The sequence below is a fragment of the Pleurodeles waltl genome, chromosome 12, assembly GCF_031143425.1.
Source record: "Pleurodeles waltl isolate 20211129_DDA chromosome 12, aPleWal1.hap1.20221129, whole genome shotgun sequence".
Lineage (NCBI taxonomy): Eukaryota > Metazoa > Chordata > Amphibia > Caudata > Salamandridae > Pleurodeles > Pleurodeles waltl.
Window position 1 is genome coordinate 142,116,096 of NC_090451.1, and position 21,683 is coordinate 142,137,778.

At 45.8% G+C, this 21,683-nt stretch overlaps 1 protein-coding gene across 1 annotated transcript in view; it reads left to right on the forward strand.

The window, feature by feature from the left end:
- The first annotated feature begins 2,141 nt into the window (after positions 1-2,141).
- MOGAT3 (monoacylglycerol O-acyltransferase 3) overlaps positions 2,142-21,683 on the forward strand; it is a 132,854-nt gene continuing 113,312 nt past the window's right edge. Inside the window, exon 1 of the mRNA XM_069217429.1 lies at positions 2,142-2,257. The gene's annotated coding sequence lies outside the window, so the exon portion shown is untranslated. The remainder of the gene's footprint in view (positions 2,258-21,683) is intronic.

Genomic DNA, 21,683 nt, shown 5'->3' on the forward strand with positions numbered 1-21,683 from the left:
GGGAGCGTGTTATAGACTCAGTACTACAGCTAGCGCTGTCTGGCTTCAGTGTGCTAACTCGTACAAACACAGGCGTGGGTGAATGCATGTTGACACATGAAAGGCAGAACTTTGGTTTTGATATTTGATTATACTGCCCTGGCATTGTGAGGTGCTACTGTGGGTGGTACCCTGCCTACAGCTGGGGAAGTTATGACCTCTGTCTCCAGCTCTGTTTCGCTCTGTCTCACTGGGCAAGCCACTCTACCAAGCTATCTGACTTTCAGTAAGATTCAGACTTGTGTCTACAGTGGGACATTTTTGGACTGAGGGTGGGTTGTGAAAGGGAAGAAAAAACATTGACTATCTTATCCCACATTGTAGCGACTGTGTGACCGCAAACGTAGTAAGAAAAACCTGGGAAGGAAATTGAATCACCAAAACGGCCTTTTCTGCCTGAATCTTTGGTTAGTGCAGGAAAGACTGAAGAAGGAATCCCATAAGGGGTCAGCCCTGGCCTGGTGTTATGCTTGATTATCCTGACAGCCTCTTCAGACTTAAACCTCCTTGAGGCACCATCCGAAGGCTGCAGCCTAAGCCATGTCCTAGAAAGTGCCCTGAGGAGGCAGTGGGCACACGCGCCCATAGGGCACTTTAATATTACAGAAGGGGAAACAGATGCTTGAAGGGCACCTTGTGTAATACAGATAGCGCTTGTGCTGGTACAAAACCAAGGGGGGAGGGGGGGGTTTGCTACCGTTATGGCATGAGGGCGTGGCTACAAGGACATGAGTAACGTTAAATGGTGTTGCAATTTGTCATTAAAAAAAAAAAAACGAATAAAACTAATTTTGCTTCGGAGATGTAAATTTTACATTTGAAATGTGTTTTATCCACATTTATGTAAACAGTTGGAATGGGACATCCGCTTGCTCCATGTGTTTTTTTTCCTCTGGTGCAAGTAACATTACAGTTGCAGTAAATTGCCCAACACTGAAAAAATGAAGTTGATAGTTCTGTGTCTTTCATTTCATCAGGTTTAAATTCAGCTAAACTGTGATAAGCCCATCCCACAACATAAAGATTTAATGAAAGCTAGAACACGCTTGCATACATAGAACTTAATTTGGGCAAAAACCTTATCCATCCCCCCACCCCTGTCCGACAGTTCTAAGAAGGCCACTTACAGCAACACACTAAAGTATTAAACAAAAGAACAAAAAAGACATAAATTTGTGTCTCCCCAAGTTGGAAGGATATGACCGGAAAGGGTGAAACCTGTCCTGGGTTTCTGGTATTCAGGTTCAGAGAGGACCGGGCCTGGCGCTCTGGTCTGTGCTGTTTCAATTGAAGCAGGATAAAGACTGATTTGCGTATGGCTGAGTCCAAACTGAGTTGGCTTGTTGGGCAAAAAACGATGGACTGGGATGCAGCCTGAGTAATTACCAGTGGCTGAGATTAATTCAAGCAGTCCACCCACCACTTTGTGTATACTTTAGCACGGAAAAGAATGGGCACCACAAGACAGAAAAACAGCATGTTCTGGTTGTGCTGGAAGTTTGAGGTTGGCATGTGAAGTTTAGCTGGACATATAGAGTACTGGGCCTTCATGGGATGAGGCATTTTGAGGACTCTCGGTGGACACGTTTAGTGTTTGTGGCACAAATGGCAGGATCTCATGGTAGGCACAGAGTTTAGGTGGGTATGTAAAAAAACAAGTATTAGCGTGGTGGTGGCAGCATAGAAAAGCCTGCAGTGGGTGTGGCGAGGCCTTTTGTTGGGTTTAGTAAGAATAAGTAATGAGCACAGGTTTTAGGCAGTCCTAGGGGGGCCATGGTCAGTGTTTCAGGTAGGCTTGGAAATAACATTGGTAGGCGAAGCCTTGAGGCTCTTGGTCAGTCGGGTGAGAACCTTAGATGGGCCTGGTGAGAGGCTATAACGCCACGATGAGGGCTGGAGGGGGCCCTGGCAATGACGGGTGGGGTGCATGAGGCGCATGGAAAGACCACGTGATGGGCAGGCCGAGCGCCTGACATGGGCAATGAAAGAGCCCTAGGTGGCACGGTGATACGCTGAATGCAGTTATCGCGTTCTGTCACGTGACCGAGCCTCCGGACACTTGGTATCACCCGGTGCCACCTGTAATCACTTGGTGCCGGCCTCCGGGAGATGCGCTCGCCCCTTCTGCAGCTCTCGCCACCGCTCCACTTACGAAACCGGAGCGAAGTGCAGAGTCCACGGGTGTGCGGGCGTCGAGGAGACGGCACTGACTTTCCAGGTAAGCGAGTCCCCTTGGTTTCAGTTCTTTCCTTCACTCTGCCTGCTCGGCGTGGCGCCCACAAGGTTTCAATCAGTGCCCGGCCTACGCTCCGTCTCGGGGTCCCGCTGGCTGCGATGGTGCCCCCCTCTGTCTCGGCCATGCTAGCCTTTCTGCTATTCCAAGTAGTTTGAATTCTCCCAGATTCTCACAGTTCAACGAGTTTCATCCCCAGCACATCCAATGAGGCAAGATTTGGATGTTCTGTTTAATAGTGACGGCCTCCCCCGCTCCTTCTTACTCTGGGCACCGAAGTAGACGTCCTCTCTTCCAGGAAGTAACACACAGCACCGCTTCAAGCAACGGGTAGAAAAGTGCTGCTTGCCACCTGTCAGTCAGTGTCTCCCGGGCTCTTACTCCAGCCCTGACCCTCTGTCCTCCTCATATAATACTGCACCATGGCGCCATGTCTGCTCCAGACTGCCTCATGATGTTAGTCTGAGCAAAGAGTGCGGTTCAACGTTCAGACTCCACAATAAAACATGTTACGCATCACCAGCACACTTGTATTTTTAAAGATAAACGCTCGCTGCTTCAGCTGTCAATCAGTGTGCAGCCAATGGACAGGTACTTCTATGGCTAAGGGGGGCTGGACCCAGATTTATGTAATGCTGCACAAAAAAACAAAAAACTTCCCTTTCTCAATTAACCAGTTTACTTACAAATCAATAGGTATCAAAAAATTTCCTAGATGTTGAACCGAATGATAATTCTATATACTCTATGCTGAGTGTCATCCAACTGGTAAAAAGGTTTGAAGAACTTTTTTTTTTTTTTTTTTTTGTCAACACATCTTTTTCAATTCAGCACACCATTTTTCTTTTAGAACATCGGCGGAAAAACTGTTAAAGGTGCAAACGAGTTTATGTAATCAGACATACTCGTATTCATTGACGTTCCCATTTATTGTTGTAGCCAATCATAATTTTGTATTATGTTGAAAGCTGGAAGAGTTTGTTCTGATGACCAAACAAGTCCATTCGAACAATTGGGATCTATTTCTAAACAACAAGGGGGACACAGGAAGTAGTTGCCAACAGGGCTGGAATTGGAAACCAGCATTGGCAAAGCCAATAAGTATTGTCCACCTGAGATGAGATATGTTGGCTGTATTAGGGTTGTGTGGAGTAGCACTGCATAGCATTGAGTGGAGTGGTATTGATTGACACTGTGTGGGTTGGCATTGTGAGCTGTGCAGTGGCACTGTGGTTTGAGGGGGATTGACATTGTGTGGAGTGGAATCATGACATGGAGTTGTATGGCATGGAGTGGATTTGTGTGGGATAAGATTGTGGCATGGATTGCTTTGAGTGGTGTGGAATAGTGTGGAGTGCAGTGGAACTGTGTGGCATGGAATTATGTATGCATGATGTAAGGAAATGGCTCCCTGGTGCAATTACCCCCCACTTTTTGCCTGATACTGATGCTGACTTGACTGAGAAGTGTGCTGGGACCCTGCTAACCAGGCCTCAGCACCAGTGTTCTTTCACCTAAAATTTACCATTGTCTCCACAATTGGCACAACCCTGGCACCCAGGTAAGTCCCTTGTAACTGGTACCCCTGGTACCAAGGGCCCTGATGCCAGGGAAGGTCTCTAAGGGCTGCAGCATGTCTTATGCCACCCTAGGGACCCCTCACTCAGCACAGACACTCTGCTTGCCAGCTTGTGTGTGCTGGTGGGGAGAAAATGACTAAGTCGACATGGCACTCCCCTCAGGGTGCCATGCCAGCCTCACACTGCCTGTGGCATAGGTAAGTCACCCCTCTAGCAGGCCTTACAGCCCTAAGGCAGGGTGCACTATACCACAGGTGAGGGCATAGGTGCATGAGCACTATGCCCCTACAGTGTCTAAGCAAAACCTTAGACATTGTAAGTGCAGGGTAGCCATAAGAGTATATGGTCTGGGAGTCTGTCAAAAACGAACTCCACAGCTACATAAAGGCTACACTGAATACTGGGAAGTTTGTTATCAAACTTCTCAGAATAATAAACCCACACTGATGCCAGTGTTGGATTTATTAAAAAATGCACACAGAGGGCATCTTAGAGATGCCCCCTGTATTTTACCCAATTGTTCAGTGCAGGACTGACTGGTCTGTGCCAGCCTGCTGCTGAGAGAAAAGTTTCTGACCCCATGTGGTGAGAGCCTTTTATGCTCTCTGACGACACAAACAAAAGCCTGCTCTGGGTGGAGGTGCTTCACACCTCCCCCCTGCAGGAACTGTAACACCTAGCAGTGAGCCTCAAAGGCTCAGGCTTCGTGTTACAATGCCCCAGGGCACTCCAGCTAGTGGAGATGCCCGCCCCCTGGACACAGCCCCCACTTTTGGCAGCAAGTCCAGAGGAGATAATGAGAAAAACAAGGAGTCACCCACCAGTCAGGACAGCCCCTAAGGTGTCCTGAGGTGACCCCTGCCTTTAGAAATCCTCCATCTTGCTTTTGGAGGATTCCCCCAATAGGAATAGGGATGTGCCCCCCTCCCCTCAGGGAGGAGGCACAAAGAGGGTGTAGCCACCCTCAAGGACAGTAGCCATTGGCTACTGCCCTCCCAGACCTAAACACCCCCCTAAATTCAGTATTTAGGGGCACCCCAGAACCTAGGAAATCAGATTCCTGCAACCTAAGACGAAGAAAGACTGCTGACCTGAAAGCCCTGCAGAGAAGACAGAGACACCAACTGCTTTGGCCCCAGCTCTACCGGCCTGTCTCCCCACTTCAAGAAAAACTGCAACACCGACGCGTTCCACAGGGTCCAGCGACCTCTGAAGCCTCAGGACTACCCTGCATCTAAAAGGACCAAGAACTCCCGAGGACAGCGGCTCTGCTCCAAAGAAGAAACATCTTTGCAACAAAGGAGCAACTTTGAAAGAACACACGTTTCCCGCCGGAAGTGTGAGACTTTGCACTCTGCACCCGACGCCCCCAGCTCGACTTGTGGAGAACCAACACTACAGGGAGGACTCCCCGGTGACTGCGAGCCCGTGAGTAGCCAGAGTTGACCTCCCCTGATCCCCCACAGCAATGCCTGCAGAGGGAATCCAGAGGCTCCCCCTGACTGCGACTGCCTGCTTCTAAGAACCAGACGCCTGGTAAGGACACTGCACCCGTAGCCCCCAGGACCTGAAGGATCTGACCTCCAGTGCAGGAGCGAGCCCCCCCCCCCCCCCCCCCTTGCCTGCCTGCATTGCTGAAGAGACCCCCAGGTCTCCCATTGAACTACATTGCAAACCTGACGCCTGTTTGCACACTGCACCCAGCCGCCCCGTGCCGCTGAGGGTGTACTTTTTGTGCTGACTTGTCCCCCCCCCCCCCCCCCCCCCCCGGTGCCCTACAAAACCCCCCTGGTTTGCCCTCCGAAGATGCGGGTACTTACCTGCTGGCAGACTGGAACCGGGGCACCCCCTTCTCCATTGAAGCCTATGCATTTTGGGCACCACCTTGACCTCTGCACCTGACCGGCCCTGAGCTGCTGGTGTTATAACTTTGGGGTTGCTCTGAACCCCCAACGGTGGGCTACCTTGAACCCAACTTTGAACCCTGTAGGTGGTTTACTTACCTCCAAAACTAACAAACACTTACCTCCCCCAGGAACTGTTGAAAATTGCAATGTGTCCAGTTTTAAAATAGCTTATTGCCATTTGTGTGAAAACTGTATATGCTATTTTGCTAATTCAAAGTTCCTCAGTGAAATACCTTTCATTTAAATTATGGTTTGTAAATCTTGAACCTGTGGTTCTTAAAATAAACTAAGAAAATATATTTTTCTATATAAAAACCTATTGGCCTGGAATTGTCTTTGAGTGTGTGTTCCTCATTTATTGCCTGTGTGTGTACAACAAATGCTTAACACTACCCTCTGATAAGCCTACTGCCCGACCACACTACCACAAAATAGAGCATTAGAATTATCTCTTTTTGCCACTATCTTACCTCTAAGGGGAACCCTTGGACTCTGTGCATGCTATTTCTTACTTTGAAATAGTACATACAGAGCCAACTTCCTATACATGGTGTGGAATTGTGGCGCCAAATGGACTGGCACTGAGGGGTGGAGTGGCACAGTGTGGGTTTGTTGTGAGTTGTGGACTGACACTGAGGTGTGAAGGGGAGTGGCATTTTGTTTTGGGAATTACATTTTGTGGATTGAAGTGGAACTGTGTAGCATTGTGTGGAATTGAGTGGGGTGGCATTGTGTGCCGGTGAGTCATATTGTGTGGAGTTGAATGGTATTGTATGCCATGGATTGACATGTGGCATTGAGTGGACTAGAGTACTATTGTGCTGAGTGCAATAGAATGACGTTGTGTAGCATGGAGTTGTATTATGTGACGTGGAGTGGTATGGTGAGGAGTGATATATGGAGTGGGATTCAGTGGCTTGACATGTGATGTGGAATTGTGTTGTGGATTGTAGTGGAAAGAAGTGGAGTCAAATTTTGTGGCATGGAATGTAGTTGTGTGGTATGGGGTGGAATTGTGTGGTATGTAATGAAGTGGAATTGTGTGGTGAGAATTATTTGGCGTGGAGCATCCCAGCATGGTTTGGAGTGGCATTGTGTGGAAGGAGTGTTATGGACGTTGCCAAAGTTTTTACTGAATTGCACTATAGCACTTCAAAGCCTTATGCTATATAAAGGCAATTATAATACAACTTGTTCCAAATTATCTTGACGTGCGATCTCTGGAAACGTCTGATGCCTTTAATCCAATGCAGAACATGTTAGTATGTAAAATGCTTCTGGACGAACCGGTTTGTTTACAAATAATGCATTTTTAGAATGGGGTGGGCTAGGGGACAAGGGAGCAACATATATTGTACCTATTGGGTATGAAGGAGATGGCCAGTGTTAAGCTACAAATGTTAAAACCCTTTTCCAAACAGGAGTAGCAAACGTGCTCAGTGATCAATCATGATAGAGAATGAAAGCAAGTAGCAATCATCTTGCTCTGAGAAGAGGCAAACAGAACAGATTGTTGGAGGTTTAACCCCAAAATATTCCGGAATTGAAAATCAGGGAGCTCTGACAACTCTCTCAGATGGGGTGGGGAAGAAGCAACACAGAAGAGGTGGGTGGGGGTGAATCAATCTGACGGAAAAGGAAGTGACGCCAGGCCCACACTGGCCGAGTAGGAGGCAGCAAAGAAGAATGACCATGATTTCAAAGAATGGTAAGCAATGGGCAGGTTCCTCCCCCTTTACAGTAAACAATACCCTTCCCAACAGTCAGTGCCTATGAGGTATAAAGCTATACTCTGGGAAACCATAATTTGAGGTTCAAGGTGTGGCAGAGGAAAGTGAGTTTGGTCACAAGGGCATAAGTAATTAGAACCATAATCTAACAGTCAACTTGTATATACTTTCCTAAAAATCAGTTGCAAAGGAATTGACAAGGACAAATGCAACAGTAAATCTGTTCTACCCCCCTTTTGAAAGAAAAATCCTGTGCTGAATTCAAAAAGATGTGCTGACCAAAAATGTCTTCGAATTTTGTACTTGGTGAATGGTACTCTAAACCTCGATTTTAAAGAAATATCCTTAGGTTCAAAATATATTTAGACACGATTCATCATTTGTAGCATATTGATTTAGTCATGTGTGTAACTGAGCTTGTTAATTGAGCAAGCGAGGTGTTCTTTTTGTAGTGATCTGTGAATTGGTAGCATCAGGAAATCTTTCACAGTTGCTATGCGCTCTACAAGTCTCAGTAAGTCACTCATTCAAAGTATAACAAAGCACCAGTGCTTGTTTTACTGGTAGAATTCTGGATTTTATGCATTTTGTCTGAACATTCTATCACTATCCAGGTCTAAGTGGCCTGGCTTGACATTGATGCTGTTTTGTTCACCAATGGTTTAAAATATTCATAGATTAGGTTTTGGATCCTCTCAGTAGAGCATCACTTTCTCATATCATTGTATTTTCGGGTTGGTGTACTATTTCACTCCCTTTGAGGTGTTTGCATTGCAATGCACGAAGGGCTATTTTACATCTGAGGTACACTGAATCATCTCACACATTATTTTTCTCGCAGATGCTTTGATTACAGACAATTTGATTTCTTGTTTTATTTTTCACTGCATCTGGGTTGTTCTTTAAACTTAGTCGGGAATCGAAATTAAACCCAGACATACCCCACAAAAGCTTAAACAGCCACGAGTGAAACAGAATATAGGAAGTGTAATTCTACATGTCCCTTTTCATTCAGCCCAACTCATAGTTCTACTTTTCATTTCCTTTCGTTTTCCTATTCAAATCTTTCCAAGAAGATTCTCCATTATAACAAAGGACCTCCGTGGAGGGTCAGGGTGGGGGAAAAGGCACTTGTGTCTCGGTAATATGGGAAATCACACAGCAGTGCTAGACAACGTGTACAGGCCCATCCAGGAGTGCTGTCAACGAGATTATTTCAGACATTGATGCTATCACTAAACTATATACTCTAGATATACATTTGGAAATGCATTAATTTTGTCCCCAAACACCAGCTTGTCGCTTTTCTTATCAAATGCATGTTTTTCTTTTGGAAACAAACCTCTTTAACAAATGGTTAGCATTTTCATGTTTGTCATTTGTTGTTCTGAATAACTCTTTTCATATTTTTAAATACATGTTCAGTCCCAAACAACAATTATATAATTTCTACGAAGTAGCCACATGTACTACTGCCACACATGGATAATCTTTGCCTTACATGTTCATGGATTATCATTCCATGCCATGGATGCCCAAATGCGTCTGACATTTCCAGTATTATAATAGGGCTAGCAGGATGACCAGGTGAGCACTTTCGACTGTGATGCCATGGATGGCCACACTATGGCAATAATGAGCATCAACATGCCACCATTTTGCACACATTGTCACTATCCACCGATGAATGGCGTCAAAAGACTTAGTTTACAATCAGTCCTATGTGGGTGGATCCAAAATACTAAGGATTGCCATCAATATGCCAGGACTAGCATCTTGCCCAGGGAGGGTACTGTCCTTCTGACAAATCCAGAATGAAAATAATCACCACCAGTATGCCATGGATGGTTCCCAAATACCAAGGGTTACCACAAAATATTACATGAGTCAAAAACATTTTAACATACGCATGTTCTCATCCTGAAGCATGCACAGAAACAGCCCTACACATACAGGCACTCAGCCGCACACACTGATAGTATGTGTGAGATAACATTATATCACTCGTGCCGGCTTTACCACTCCCCACCTCTTAATTCTTGCTGTGGAAGACCGTGACGCCAGGGCCTCCAGGCACCCAGTTTCGGTGTAGTCTCCGATCCGCGGGCCTTGTGAGCTGCTAGTGGTGAGAAGAGGTGGCTAATGATGTGTTCTAGATCATCTTTTAGGAGTCGGCTCACAACCACTGAGCAACATTTGAGAGATGTTTCAGGTAACAATCCGTCCTATGAGAAATGACTTTGTGGAACCCAAGCCCTCTTTCAGGAAGAGCACTCCTGAACACCAGGACACAATAGAAATATTTTAAAGATTTATTCTAGGTTTAAATCTGTTTGTTTTACAAAACAGTACCACCTACATCCAAAAGCATATGGTCATGTTAAAAAATGATAAGACTACACAGAAAGACAAGGCGCTGTGTCCTAAATATGGCCTCAAACGCTCCCACTTCCTGCTACGTAATCTCCCCTAAACCACCCTCTGTCAGTTCTGCTTAATGGCGCCTTCCATGCCCCATATGTGGGTTACCCGCCAGTAGGCGCATCCCATAGTCCTAATGTCCCATCACCTCAAATTATTAGGCAGCAGTATCTGAGGCTAGGAGGTTGAGTACATATAGGTATGTGAGACACGCGAGCTCCCTCTATTCCTGTTTGAGGAAGGTAATGCATGAACCTCAGGTTTTCTCAATGGTTGCTTCTTTTGCCTGAAGCATTGCTGAAATCCTTTCCATCCCCAGTAAATTCCCTAAGGCAGTGCAGCCACGCACCATAATCTGGTGCAACTTCTTTGTCCCACAGGGCCACAATGCTCTGTCTAGCTACACCCAAAGCTAGGGCTATAGCCTTCCCTCGGTGTGAGAGCGGTGCCAATGTGGGTGCGTTAGGTAGTGCCAGGGTAGTTTAAGGTGGGAAAAGGGGAATGTCTGTATGGAACATTTAGTTAATTCTATGGAGTACTTCGCCCAATGTTGCTGCAGCTTTGTGCAGTGCCCCCACCATGCACAGGTATGTGATCAATTATTTTACTGCATATGTTACAGTGACTTTATCACTGATGTTATCAAAGATGTCATGAGTGCTGTAAATTGTTTGGTAATTAGCAGTGCATGGCGAGGGTGTGAGTTATAGTTACCTTTGGGGACAAATTATAGTTACTTGAAGTAACGCTAACTATAACTGGTGAATTTCTATAGTTTCCTATGTTGAAAATGTGAGCCTAACTAATGTCCCTGTAACCTTTGTTTTTTTCAGTGAATTTCTATGTTTTTTTTTTTTTTTTAATGTATAGTAACTTTCATTAATATACGTTAATCCAACCACTGCCGCACACGGTGGCGGTTGGCCACAGGGCCTGCAGCCAAGCCCTGAAGCCAATCCCTTACAAGCACCCAACATTGCACGATGCATGGCTTTTGCCTGTTTGCAGCCAAGGTTTCCAGCAAGACCTGGCCTGCAGCCAGACCCTGTGGAAAACCCCTGCTAACCACCCATCTGCACAACCTTTTGGCTGTGTACAGTGGAAGTTGTCCGCTTCCTCGCTGGGTGTGAGAAGTTGCATCTGGGGGTGAGAGTGGCTGTGAGTCTGTCTGGGTGTGAGAGTGTGTACCTCAGTGTTTTAGTGGGTGTGTCTGTGGGTCTGTAAGTGGATGCATCAGACAGTCAGTGGGTCTGTGAGTTGGTGTGTGACGGTCTGACTGGAGCGGTGTCTGCATGCACGAGCGACTGAGTGGATCTGTCAGTGGATGCGTAAAGGTCTCAGTGCATGTGTGAGTGGGTGAAAAAGATTGAGAGAGAGAGAAAAAGAAGGTGAGATAGTTTCTTTTAGATTTTGATGCATGATTTACTTAGAATGAGATATTTCTATACAATAAAAAAAAAAAAAATTATCTGTAATTTGCGTTAGGAATGGGGACTCTGGTTGACAGTCAATATTTACTCTGTCCAAGCAGGGACCCTCACTCTTGTCAGAGTAAGGGAGATACACACTTGGTAGCTTGGTATGAGCAGTTAGGCTTATCTCTGAGGCAATGTGTAAAGTATTTGCACAATCACACAGAGTAACACATTGAATACACTACAAAAGGACTCAACACCAGGTTAGAAAAATAGCCAATTTTATCTGAGTAAAACCAGATCTAAAGAGCAAAATTCAACATACACAAGCAAGGTTATGAATTTTTAAAGATTAAACTTCAATATAGTGCTTAGAAACACAAATGCTTCAAATTGGTGATATCACAGCGTTGTGCCAGAGTTGTTTCCAACAATCTGACACTAATGGCGCCGCTCACTGAGTCACATGGACCCCCAGGTACAGTACCTTGTGAAAAATGAGGAATCAAGCCGGTGCACGGGGGTCAGGGATCGAGGCGTTGCTGGATCCAGTGCGGTGTTGGTTCAGTGCTGTAGAACGGTGGAGTGGGTGTGGGTGTGGGTGTGGGTGTGGGTGTGGGTGTGGGTGTGGGTGTTGGTGTTGGACATCTGGTCCTTGCTGTGGAGGTGAGGTGGCATTGGTGTGAAGCGTCAGATCCTTGCACTTCTGATGGGGACGGATGTCACAGACATCAGTGACATGGCACTTCAGGACTCAAGGGGTTGTGGACTTCAGTGAGGCTGCAATGGCATCGGGCCTGTTGGGTTCGTAGCACTCCAGCGAGGTCCTCGGCTTCAGTTGCAGGCGGCGTCACGGGATCCATCAGCAGCATCAGTCTGGAGTTGTGTGAAGTCAGTTCACTTGGTTCTTCTTGTTTTTTCACCGGTTTCTCCTTTCAAGGGCCCAGAGAATGGATTAGGCACCACTTGGCAGGGTAGGAGTCTCAGCAGAGAGTCCAGGTGCTGGTGTAGGAAGTCTTTGATGTCCCTGAGACTTCAGAACAGGGTGCAAGCTCAGTCCAAGCCCACAGAGAAACTTCACAAGCAGGATACAAAGCAAAGTCCAGGCTTTGTCCTCTCTAAGGAAGCAGCAACAACTGCAGGCCAACCCAGCAAAGCACACACAGCAAAGGGGCAGTACTCCTCCTCCAACTCTTCAGCTCTTCTCCTTGGCAGAGGTTCGTCTTGGTTCCAGAAGTATCTAAAAATCTGGGGTTTTGAGACTTCTACTTATGCCCCTTTCTGCCTTTGAAGTAGGCAAACTTCAAAGGAAAGTATCTGTTGACAAGATCCTGCCTTGCCCAGGCCTGGCCCCAGACACACACACCAGGGTTTGGAGACTGCATTGTGTGAGGCAAGCACAGCCCTTTCAGGTGTGTCAGCTCCTCCCTCGTCACTCTAGCCCAGGAGACTCATCAGGATATGCAGGCTGCACCCCAGCTCCCTTAGTGTCACTTTCTAAGGGGAATTTACACCAGCCCAACTGTCAGTCTGACCCAGACATGGGATACACAAGCAGGCAGAGGCACCGAATGGTTTAAGCAAGAAAATGCTCTAAAAGTGGCATTTTCAAACTGACAATCTAAAAACCAACTTTACCAAAAGATGTAATTTTAAATTGTGAGTTCCGAGACCCCTAACTCCATATCTCCATCTGCTTCCAATGGGAAACTGCAGAAGATATTTAAAGGCAGTCCCCATGTTAACCTATGAAAGAGATAGGCCTTGCAACAAGGAAAACCAAATTTGGCAGTATTTCACAGTCCGGACATGTAAAACACATTACTGCTTGTCCTACCTTTAACATACACTGCAAACCTACCCATGGGGCTACCTAGGGCCTACCTTAGTGGTGCCTTACATGTACAAAAAGGGAAGGGTTAGGCCTGGCAAGTGGGTACACTAGCCTGGTCGCATTTGCAGTTTAAAACGGCACACACACTGCAGTGGCAGGTCTGAGCCATGTTTACATGGATACTCGTGTGGGGGTACAATCAGTGCTTCAGGCCAACTAGTACCATTGTATTTACAGACCCTGGGCACCTCTAGTGCACTTTACTAGGGGCTTACTAGTAAATCAGATATGCCAATCATGGAAAAGCCATTTACCAATACAATTTACACAGACAGCATATGCACTTTAGCACTGGTTAGCAGTGGTAAAGTGCCCAGAGTCCTAAAGCCAACAAAAAATGGTCATAAAAAATAGGAGGAAAGAGGTAAACAGTTTGGGGATGACCCTCAAAAAGGGCCTGGTCCAACAGTAGTGATTGGCTTTAGTTGCTGATGGTGCGTCAGGGTGCCCAGTGGTAGATCCTGGGATAGTCAGATCGTGCCACCCTCAAACTGGATAGCATACATTTGTTGGGTGGCTTCCATGATGGCCTCCTAGTGCAAAAAGTACAGGTAAGTCAAGATGTCTGCTGGGGCATTATCACTTTCAAGTCCCGCCCACCCTAGGGTGGGGATGTTGGGCAACTCCTTGGGGGGAGACTGTGCTCCTCCCATAGCGAACCCATCCATTTGTGACATTTTGGTGGAGACCCCATCTTTCTGGGGCCACCACAAGCCCAAAACGAGCAGCTTTTATGGTATAACATGCTATCCCCCTTTCTGTTCCTCCAGGAGGGGGGGGGGGTTGGTGTTGTGCTCCTCAGATGCCGATGTTTAATCTTTGGGATCTGTTTTCCAAGTCCTTCAGTTGAGCCTGCAGTGCAAAGTTTTGATCTTGCAGGTCTGCCAATTCATGCCTATAGGTGTCCAGCTTCTCTCCCGTGTCACTATTATCCTCTAAAGTGGAGACCCTTTGTCCCAGTTGTCCCATTTCATGACGCACACATTTGTCCATCGAGACCTCTTGCCTGAGCAGTCAGATATCCTGGTGAAGACTGTCAAATAGGTCCTCCAAAAAAGCCCTAGTCAGGGGGTCTTTGCTTGTTGTGGAGAGGATCTTTGTGGGGAAGACTCACTGCTCTTTTACTTTTCATTGCTTCACTTGTGGTGTGTTTCAGTTTTCTTTGAGGAGGCGTTGGTAAGCATGTCTTTGAATGACGAGTCTTTTTTGAGTTTTATAGGGTACCATAATTGCAAAGTTTCCAGGCCAGGGAGCCACTGAGAGTGTCACTGGATTTCAGCTAATGTTGAGTGGCAGATTCCTGTCAAGCCTTTTGTCAGGGTTGGTGCTCTCAAGGCTCAGAGCAAGAGCCAGGCGCAGCCACTGGATTAGCATGCATCCCCCTCAGTCATGTAATAGTCTCTCTGCTAGGCCCGCTGGCCCCCAGGGCCGCACATGTGGTTTCGGCTGCATGAGTGTATCCAGTGCCCAAGAGACAGGGAAGCTACTGAGATCTGCCCACTTCATGCTCGCTGCAGCAACTGGATTCCTGGACCTCCATGTATTGCTAGATGGCTCCATCGAGTTAGCGGGGCTTCCAGGGGTTCTTCTAAGCCTTGTTGTGAGAGCGTAACCAAGGAGTGACTCCACTGAAGCACAGTTCTCCTATTGCCAAAGTCTTGCTCCTCTGGTAGGTTTGATCAGTTCAACCCCTCCGCGAGGCTGTTGAGTGTAAAAAGCTCTGCAGGCTCTCATGCATCCTGAGCTCACCTCAATCCGGTGGGCTACTCCCTCTGGCTGCCTCATCTCTGGGGCACCCCTCTGGGTAGTAAATTGGCATCTCAGGGCCAGTCAAGGCAGTCTCTGGGTAGGCCAGGGTTGCCACTCAACTCTTCTGCAGCACAGCGCCCCTTGACCAGGGGGCCCGGCCCGCTCGGGGGTTGGGGGGGAAGCCTACCAACCGCAGTCTCAGGCAGCAGATCATTGTCAGGAAGTCGATTCAGTGTTTCTGAGGCTGTTAGGTTGTGTCCAGCTGTTATTAAACCCAGTGGGAGCAACTCCGGATGTCGGGCGGGGCAGGACAAATGGTAAGATGGGAAGCTAGGCACGGAGCGGAGGAAAAAGTGCTCCTACTCCATCGCCATCTTTCACCCGCCCTCACTTAAAGATTTATTTTAAGAATCAAAACTGTATCCTAGTGCACACAATATGAATATTTACTACAATGAAGATAAACAGAATGGTAGCTGCTACTTTTACCAAAAGCGTGAGCAACAAATATACTTGCTGTATAACTTTGACACTCCCACCATCATTCCTTTATTCAATAAACTAATCTTGGCAGTAAGAAGAAAACCCTAATTTGAGTTTCAGTGGTTCACAACTGTATACCTGTTTAAGCAATAAGACTTTATGATCAATATAATAACCTTCTATTCTCATTTTATGCTGTCAGCTTGACTGATAAGATCAGCAAGCAAAGGCTGAATGCCTTCCTCCTAGCCATCGCCTAAAGTGGGTGATGTGATTCTGCCCAAACTGTCTCATCTGTGTACAAAGCTGCTCTCTCCTCTTTCACACCCTGTGCTTACTTTATAGAACATTTAGGGGGTCATTCCGACCCTGGCGGTCCATGACTGCCAGGGCGGAGGGCAGCGGAAGCACCGCCAACAGGCTGGCGGTGCTTCCTGGGCGATTCTGACCACGGCGGTAAAGCCGCGGTCAGAAAAGGGGAGCCGGCGGTTTCCCGCTGGCCCAGGGAATCCGCCATGGCGGCGCTGCTTGCAGCACCGCCATGGGGATTCCGACCCCCTTCCCGCCATCCTGTTCCTGGCGGTAATTACCGCCAGGAACAGGATGGCGGGAACGGGTGTCGTGGGGCCCCTGGAGGCCCCTGCACTGCCCATGCCACTGGCATGGGCAGTGCAGGGGCCCCCTAACAGGGCCCCATAAAGATTTTCAGTGTCTGCTTTGCAGACATTGAAAATCGCGACGGGTGCCACTGCACCTGTCGCACCCCTTCAACTCCGCCGGCTCCATTTGGAGCCGGCTTCATTGTTGAAGGGGCTTTCCCGCTGGGCCGGCCGGCGGTCTTCTGGCGGTCGCCCGCCGGCCCAGCGGGAAAGCCGGAATGGCCGCCGCGGTCTTTCGGCGGGAACCGCTTGGCGGGCACCGACCGCCACGGTCAGAATGACCGCCTTAGTCTTTATTGAATTTTTCAGAATCAACAAATATCAGAAAGTAAGCTGGTGCCCTTTTACTTATTTTCATTATGCCATTTTCCTTTGAATGTTGAGGGGATGACTAGAAGAGGAAAAACATAATGATCATAACACTGCAGGCCTAAGCATTTGCATATTCACTTGGAATTATGTTTCTCAATAGCTCACGCGGCAGAGAAGTTCACTGCCTCCTTAGCTACAGAGAGGTTGAGCAACTTCATGGCGAAAGCGAGCATGAGAGCGGTGGGGCATAGGGGAACTGGCCTTTCAGGTGCCTGAAGGGCAGGCCAGGCACACAATCATGGCCAAGTTGAAGGTGGAGACTCTGCCTTCAGCTCCACCTTTATCTGACATCTCACAGGTTGTGGTGGGGTCAGTGAACTTGCTGAGCCCAGCCTAGCCTAAGACAAGGTGTGCAAAAGTGTAGCCAGAGACTGGACAGGCCCATGCCCGCTCTTCCTGCTTAATCTGGATGGCGCTGCTCCACACAGGATTGAAATTGTCAGCCGAGGCCTTTCAGTACTTTTTATGTTTCTCTTTGGATCATGCTGGTTGCCCAAGCCACATCCCCACACGTGTATAGTGAGCATCATTGTTGGGCCAAAGACTGACTAGGGGAAGTAGAAAACAGTGACAGACCACTCATTAGTGTAAAACTGCACAATAAGTTTCTATCCATTAAAGAGCTGTTAGAAAAAGTGTAGTGTAATTCTTTGGCACCCATTCTAGAAAGGGCAACTCTAGTAATATGCAGAAGAAACTGTCTGTAAGAGAATAAAGGCTAAAGCTAGATGGCTATAGGCTAAATCTATATGACTAAAGCCAACGTTATGCACTGGGACTAAAACCAATTTATCAAATAAGCCTTCTATTTTGAAGAAAAACATTAATGGCAGTTGAATCACAATAATGTTTGTTTACTACTCATAATACACTTTTCATTTCTACTATAGCTCTAAAATGGTATTCTAATTGGAATTCATGTTATTAGTTTAAATGCACAACATCTGCCATGGTAATGTGTGATGCCCAGACAGATGGAGGGCACAATGTCCACCATCTTTCAAACGTGCTCATTTTTACATTTCATTTTAATGTTCTCTTAGGCTTTTAAATGAAGATTTTTAAGTTGCCATGTGCTGACTTATTGCCACTAACGTATTAGTAACATTTGATCTCTATCAATCCCTCCTCTGACGGCAACCTATGCTGTCACAAAAAGCACACTCTCATTTACAATGAGACAACTCAAAGTCTTGTAGTAATATAACGTGTAGGTCTAGGTCTACTGTAATTTTCAATTTTTAGGTTCTTGTAGTATCTGTTTCTTATGTTTTCCATTTCCCTCTCATTCCTTCTCTGTTTATTCTTTGCTCCCTGCTCCTTTGAGAAATTGTATGCTTTGTAACGTCAAGGAGCACAAATTATGCACACAGTCACTATCAGTAGAGGCTTCAGGATCATTCTCACAAGTCCATTCCCTAAATTCCCAAACCAAGATCCTACTCTCGAGAATTCTTAACCTGTTGTCTCCCAGATATGAGCCTGCTTCAGGTCATTCAAGTCATTTTTCAGACTTGCCAGCTTAGATATGTTTCTCCATATCTCCTTGCTGTTGTTAGGTATGTATGTGAAACAATATTGCGCCTTCAAAACTCAAAAGACTCCCCCTTCCTTTGCTAAAGGATGTCTAATGCAAAGCATTTTGCAAAACTACCGATCTTACCTCAACCATTTCAGTGTCCATTAGGAGCATCGCACCTGCAAAATTTGTTGACATTTTATCTACAATGGTTGATAACTTTCCTATCTTAATGTCATTCAATATCACACCCATTGATGGAATACAAGCTCCAAATATATCTCCGGTGATCTCTGAACTACTAGCTCCTCTCTTAGTTCTTATCTTGGGTCTCTCATTCCATACTGGTTTGTCAAAATTGGCTACTTGGTAGATTTTCAGCAACACCACCCCTAAATAGCATGTGCCACACCAACCTTTCGGTAACCTGTAATAAGCGTTCTTCCCACAAATATAATATATAGCAGACACACACACACTCTTTAACAAAAACACTTGTATGCATCCCTACAAATGTATTATCAGATTTTGACTGCGGCCTATATATATATATACCCAAAGCTTTCCTACATGCTGCAAACCTAAAGCCAAGCATCCTTGTGTATCAGGAGTGTTGTAAGTGGATTAATTTTTGTAATAATGTGGGACTGCCCTTTTCTATCATTTATTTTCTTGCTTTTCTCCTGTCATCAGCTTAGTTAATGAACTCTTTCTCTACTTGTGTGAGGATACGTTAGGTTGCTCTTGTGTGTCTATGCTGTGTAAAAGGTTAGTGTGGGTTTAAAGAATCCTCCTACTATATCTATGTTAGCTTTTGCAATGTCGCCCAAATGCTGGTTAATGGGCACAAAAGAGAAAAGATCGAAGTTGGAATAAAAATACTGTATGTATTCAAGCGGGTCAACAATAAACTGCAACTAATACCGTACATTAGTCATGCAAATTCATTGTATTCATATACTCATACAGCAGACTATAATAAACATTGGAAGACAAGTCTCCCTTTGTGTCATCTAAATTAAGCAATTTCTCATCCTCATGGAACTTATTGAAGTTAGACAGTGCCAGTCCCTTCAGCGGAGTTGCTGTGGCTTGTACATTTTCTTTCACCTAAACACTCAAACATGCAATCAATAAAATACTAACAATCACACAGACTATTGCTAAACCAATGCATACATATTTACATTTGCTACGATTTCCCTGTTCCGGGTTCATGGCTTCTGTAGAATCAGAGAGAAAAAGGAAAAAGTTTAAAGCAAAGCAAACAAAATAAAACATGGAAGCAGTGTTTTAAAAGTCTCTTTGCACTTATTTGCAAAGATTCTTGATCTCTAGAAAGTTCATTAAGTCTCAACTAAAAAAACAATTCTCAAACAATTCTCAAAGTTTCAAGGGTTTGTCTTTAGTAAATCACAGTCTGAGGATCACTTATTATTACGTCCAGTAGTGTTTCTGCTGATCAATTGGCAAGGTTATTTCAACACTCAGTTCAAATGCAATCTCAAGTTCCAGAATGAATTCTCGCAGTCAAAATATAAGGCCACCAACTTGTTCTCCCATTCATTTGCAACAAGGTAAATCCATTCAGGCGACGAGTATTTGCAGCTTGGCACGCTTTTCCTTTTTGTTCTCCTTACAGCACAAATCTCTCCTTCACTTTGATTTGATTCTTCAGGTGCTTTTGTTATAGTTGGGAGCATATCAGCAAATGGATCAGGTGTGGGTGCAGGCCATTGATCTCCTCTTGCAGTCCTCTTTTCAGGTGCAACTTGATTCTCAATGTGTGCTTTGTTGGCAGGAGTCGGCTGGCTTTGACTTGACCCTCCTGCACCTTTATCTGTATTTGGAATGCTGAGAGACTCATCATTTTGCAAAAACTCTGCTTTTGCCACTTGTCTAGCCCCCACAGCTTGGCTGACCTGAACCCCTTCACTTTCTGCATTTACTCCTAGGGGATCAGATTCTATATCTTCAAAAGGACATGGAACTTTGCATGTGTGGCTTGCATTAATACCATTCGGAAGACCAGCCAACTTCACAGCTGTTGCAGTCACCAAGATGATCTGATAGGGTCCTTTCCACCTTGGTTCTAAGCAATCCTTTCTTACAAGTTTCTTGTCAAGCACTCATTCACCAGCCTTTAGACTGTGACACTACACTTGGGCCGTTTGAACTGTTGCTTCTTCAACCCGATGAGACAAAGAGCGAACCACATCAGCCAGACCTCTGCAATAATCCAACACTAAGTAATTGGTTATGCTCACAAGTGCATTGGTGGGCAGTGCTAGCAACCTCATTGCATGCCCCATAAGGATTTCATGTGGTAACAGTCCTGTCTTCCTGCTGGTGCTACCCATGCGGATCAGGACAAGTGGTATTGCACCAGGCCATTTCAACATTGTAGAGGCACAAACCTTTGCCAATTGCGCTTTCAGTGTTCCATTCATTTGCTCCACCAATCGAGATTCCTTTGGTCTGTAACTGCAGTACAATTTTTGCTCAATGTTCAGTGCTGCACACAACAATTGACCTCTGTCTGATTCCAAAGAAGTTGGGAAACCAAACCTAGTGATCAGCTCCTGAGCAGCAGCTTAGCTACAGCAGGTCTGTCATTCCTGCATGTTGGGTATGCTTCTATCCAATGTCAAAACAGACACACAATCACCAACACATAGTTCAATCCAATGCAGGCAGGCATTTCAATAAAATCAAGTTGCATCCTTTTAAATGGACCTCCCAATCTGCCTATATGGCTCAAATTAACCATAGCGCGTTTTCCTACATTCATTTACTGACATGTCACACATGTGTGACACAATGCTTCTGCAATTAACCTAAATCTGGGGTTATAACATGTCTGTTTAAATGTGCAAATTATTGCATCTCTGCTGAGATGAACTTGCCATGGTAATACCTAGCCATAGATGTCAACAAACAATTTGGCAACAATACTTTCCCTTCATTTGAAATCCAGACATTATCTTCCTCTCTCTGTACACAACCTGTCCTACTCCAACTTCTGTGTTCTTCCTCCGTTGCTTCTTCCTTCAATCTCTTAACCTCATCCCAGGTTTCAACCACTGACATAAGAAAACTTTAATTTGTCTCACTGGTGTCACTGCCACCACCCCACTCTTCAATGAAAATGATGCAATGGAGCACACAATATCTGGCAGTTTGGCAAGCATAGACATTACCCAATGAGAGATAATCATTTGATTTCTGGAGTGCTGCATGTTTCACAACTACTATTTTCTCAGGTAATAGCAATGCATTTAATAAACTGTGTATTCTTTCAACATTTTGGATGGGTGATCCTGAAGAGGTAATAAAACCTCTCTGGTGCATAGTTCTGTGACATCAAGGCAGTCATATTCCACCTCATTCACATCACTGGGGCCATCAACACTGACAGGCAACAATGTAGCGGGATTCTAAACAGAACAGCGTTTTATAGGTCTTTTTGGGGATCCAGGGATGTGTAACTCATAGCGGGTAAGATAGGCGTTTGTCAAATACTGGGTTTTGGTTCTGATCAAAAGGACCTTGAATGAATATGGAACATATACAGTTAAAGGATGTCCTATAAAAATGCTTTCACATTGACTAAGAATTACACCAGTAGCAGCCACATTCCTTAAGCAGCCAGGAAAAGCTGCCGCAACAGGATCCAATGTAG